The sequence below is a fragment of the Podarcis melisellensis genome, assembly GCF_964234715.1.
Source record: "Podarcis melisellensis genome assembly, chromosome: 1".
Taxonomy (NCBI): domain Eukaryota; kingdom Metazoa; phylum Chordata; class Lepidosauria; order Squamata; family Lacertidae; genus Podarcis; species Podarcis melisellensis.
The window spans coordinates 19168454-19172497 of NC_138528.1; the positions used below are offsets into that span (position 1 = coordinate 19168454).

At 42.7% G+C, this 4044-nt stretch overlaps 1 long non-coding RNA gene across 1 annotated transcript; it reads right to left on the minus strand.

Annotated features, from left to right (window-relative positions):
* Positions 1 to 563: 563 nt before the first annotated feature.
* Positions 564 to 1200, minus strand: LOC309367328. Its single transcript, XR_014167045.1, has 2 exons — positions 1064 to 1200; positions 564 to 769 (listed from the first exon to the last, which is right to left on the minus strand). It is a non-coding gene; the product is annotated as an uncharacterized lncRNA (long non-coding RNA).
* Between the last annotated feature and the right edge of the window lie 2844 nt (positions 1201 to 4044).

Below are 4044 nucleotides of genomic sequence, written 5' to 3' on the forward strand. Positions count from 1 at the left end.
ATTCTGACTGGTATGTCATCAATGTCTACCCCATCCTCTCCTAATCTTTGTTTTCTACACATCCCTGCCCCAAGAACGTCCAGGCTGGCGGGTAATACTGGTTGCCAGAGGGGCTTTCAGCAGCGGACTATTTTGTAACAATGACATTGAATCAACACTGGATACATGACCTTTATGGATTCTGGCTCTTGCCAGGAGTGCGTGAGGCATTCACAATGAAAGGCAAGGCCACTTGTTATTCAGTCTGGACCTCAGACAATTAGCATGAAAGCAAAGCAGCACCTCAGTAAGATATTTACATCTCCCATGCAGAAAATGTATTTAAAAACTCTTCGACAAAGTGGGTGGGGTATTGTGTTTTTATTGCAGCGGGGAGCGAATGACCTACACTGACTGTCTTGCACATCTTCTAGAAGAGCTACAAATCTTCTTTGATTTTACTAAGCTTGTGTTCCAATGATTCATGGTTTTAAAAACAAATTAGTGTATTCCTTATTTGCAGCAGAAATAACAACTAGACCTCACAGCAGCAAAATCAGGGGCGGGGGCAAGGAGAGAAGGTATTTGCTTTGAATGTTTTTATTCAGGGGAATGGGTTATGCTTCAATTAAGCTAAAAATAAATTTGTGCAGCAAGTTTGGTCAAAATGAAGGACCTGAGGTTTATAGCTGCAAGAAGGCCCAACTTCACTTTTGGGTGCTCCATAGATTCTTGTTAAAATCCAGAGGGTCTCAGCTTTCAACAGCCCAGCACTGACGGCATAACTTCCCTGTGAAATGAAGGATTATTACGATGTAGAGCAAATTCACTGAATGGACCATAAACATTACAGGCAGCTCATTTCTGATGCTTCCCTCTGACAAGCAAGTGAAATTTCAACACACAAAGTCCGCTCTGACTGTAATGCAGTCTGATTGAAAATATCCCTCAGGGGAAGGTTTTAATGATTGTTAAAAAGCCTTGACAGCCTCACGTCATACTATGTCCATGTTACCGAAAGCTACAAAGCAACAGCCTTGCTTTAATTTTTAATTTTTTGTTTAGTGAAGAGTGGAAAACTCACGCTGGACAAAGCCAAGGTCAATGGCAAAGATCACTGACAGTTATCACTCCTGCATTTCAGTGATGGGTCACACCTCTGGAGAACTCTCTCACGTACAGTTCTGCCCTGTTGCAAAAATGAAAACAATGAGGAAATACCACAGCCAAGATCAAAGGTCCTCATCCAGCTCTTGTGATGTGAAACTATCCAGGTGCAACAACTAGTGATTCTAGATGGGACTGCACATCTACATCTAGCTTGCTTCCAGCTGCCATATTGACTGAGCATTCATCCTGATTTTGTGGCCAGGGAGATTAACTGATGCTGCATCGAGACAATGCCATCCCTTGCTTTACAGTGCATCCTATCCTGTTCATTTCTTCTAAATCAGGCTTCCTCAACCTTGGCCCTCCAGATGTTTTGAGACTACAGTTCCCATCATCCCTGACCACTGGTCCTGCCAGCTAGGGATCATGGGAGTTGTAGGCCAAAAACATCTGGAGGGCTGAGGTTGAGGAAGCCTGTTCTAAATGACAAAAGGGAGGTTGCAGGTAGCTAAAAGGTAGTCTTTCTAGAATCTGACTGAAACATTTGCTTTAAAGCAGCCCCTCTCAGATGTTCTGGACTACAGCTCCCATGGGTGGGGCTGGTGAGAAATGTGTCAGTTTGCATTTCTTAGTGCAGAAAGTATTGACCTGATGTGTAGAGATCTTTCCTATTCTATTTGATTCAAGAGGGTTCTGGAAGCTTCTCTGTGTGAAAGAAACAAACAGAAGGTTCCTGATGTTTGGGTTATTCCTTCAGAGAAGCTGAGTACAGCTGGTTTAAACTGATTCTCTTCTCTCTGTAACGGATCGTGCTGACTATAAAAGTAGGGCAAGAAGGAGCGTGGGTTTCACTTTCTCTTTCTATCCCTCTTCCTTCTGGTGTGGTGTTCTGTACATAGTATGCTTAGTGTTAAGGTTTAGACTTATTAGAAGTTATTGTAAGTTAAGTCTGCTGCAACTGAATTTCTTATGGACAGTGCCAATCCTGAATGAATTGGATTTGTGACCATTATGCTCATTTGCCTTCAGTAGCAGTAAAGCTCTGCTGAATGAAATGCAATTGCCTCTGGTCTATTGGGGGGGGGAGGAGAATCCTGCAATGTGTAAGTTTTTACTCTGCTAACTATACATTGGAATCTACTATATTTTGAGTAGAATTTCATGAAAAATGTAATCCATCATCTGTCGTGGATGCTTTAGCTGAGATTCCTGCATTGCAGGGGATTGGACTAAATGACCCTTGCGGTCCCTTCCAGCTCTACAATTCTATGTTTCCATGTCCCTAGTCCCTAGTCTACGGAAGGGTGTTTTACACTGTAAGGTGGTTGTTCGAACCTGGATGAAATCCAGAGATCCATGCAGGTGTTTCTTACCTTTACCTATGAAGGGAAACATTCTCTGTGTGCATTTTCCTTTCAGATCTTCCTTACATAATCTAGAATGCCCACCATGTGCCACCCAGTTGGCCAAAATCATGCTGTCTGCAACAAAGGTAAAACCATGTTCTCCATAATGCCATCCCCAACGATTCTGTGGAGCTATGATAAGGGTTATTGGAAGTAGCTGCACAAACATCTCCATTTATAGTGGGATGCGATTGGGCACATACCAGGAGAAGCTGAAGGAACTGCAGCTGCATTGCAGGGCATTGCATTGCATTGTGTGACCTTTGATGTACCTTCCAGAACTAAAATTCTACTATTCTATGACTGCATATAGGCTTCATTCAGACATGGGGTTGCTGTTTTGTTGTTGTTGTTTAGTCGTTTAGTCGTGTCCGACTCTTTCCCAACACCAGGGTCTTTTCCAGGGACTCTTCTCTTCTCATGAGGTGGCCAAAGTACTGGAGCCTCAGCTTCAGGATCTGTCCTTCCAGTGAGCACTCAGGGCTGATTTCCTGAAGAATGGATATGTCTGATCTTCTTGCAGACCATGGGACTCTCAAGAGTCTCCTCCAGCACCATAATTCAAAAGCATCAATTCTTTGGCGATCAGCCTTCTGCTATTGCTGTTTTAGCTTTCCTGGTTATAATTCTAGTGCTTCTGGACCAGTTTCCAATGTTCCTTTTACACTGCATTAACACTTGCATTATGGAACTCTAGTTTTTTTATTGCCTTGACACCATGTTGTTGCACTAAATTTCATTCACACCAGTGGGTGTGGTGTGACACAACAGCAGACATAACTAGATGTCTTGCCACCCTTTATGCACAAGCACGCTTCTGCTTCACCATGGTTTACCCATGAAAACAGTCGGAAATAACTGTTGGAATACTGCCCCCAGTTTTGTCATATGGTATGATCCATGAAAACAGCAGGAGAATTACAGCACAAAACTCCCCAATGGGTTAACAGGGAGGCTAACAGACCCCCCCCCCTCAAACCAAGTAACACAGAATAAGCCCTAAACTTCTGCTGGATCCCCCCAGATTTTCATAAATGGCTTTTATGATCAGATAAAACATGGAATTTATTAACACCAGAAAAGTGGGGGTAAAGTTACGTCTGAATGCAGCCATAGTTTACCCTAAGAAGAAAGGGGTGGGAATGAGGTGTCAATAGATTTTGTTGTTCCTTAGTTCAGAGACAACTAGTGAAGCCAAAGTGTTGACTAGTACCCGTTCGGGAGAGCTTTTTTGTGTTTTGGAAGAACAATCTCTTCACCTGATTTGATTTTCTACAAAAACCCAGGTACTGGAGGGTGTATTAAGTTTCTTGCTTTTGGAGGGATTTTTTGCTCATTCAAATGATCCTAGCATTTAAACAACAAACAACAACAAGTATATAATAGAACATGCATCCAAACTTCCAGTGTCCCAACACATGGGCAGCAGAATACACAGCACAGGTGGGGAAGGAGTCTTATTATTCATGTTCTGAAACTGTTGAATGGTTTCAGCACTTAGTCATCATGGGATGGGGTTGCAACTTTCTTCCTATAGGCAAGAAAGTAG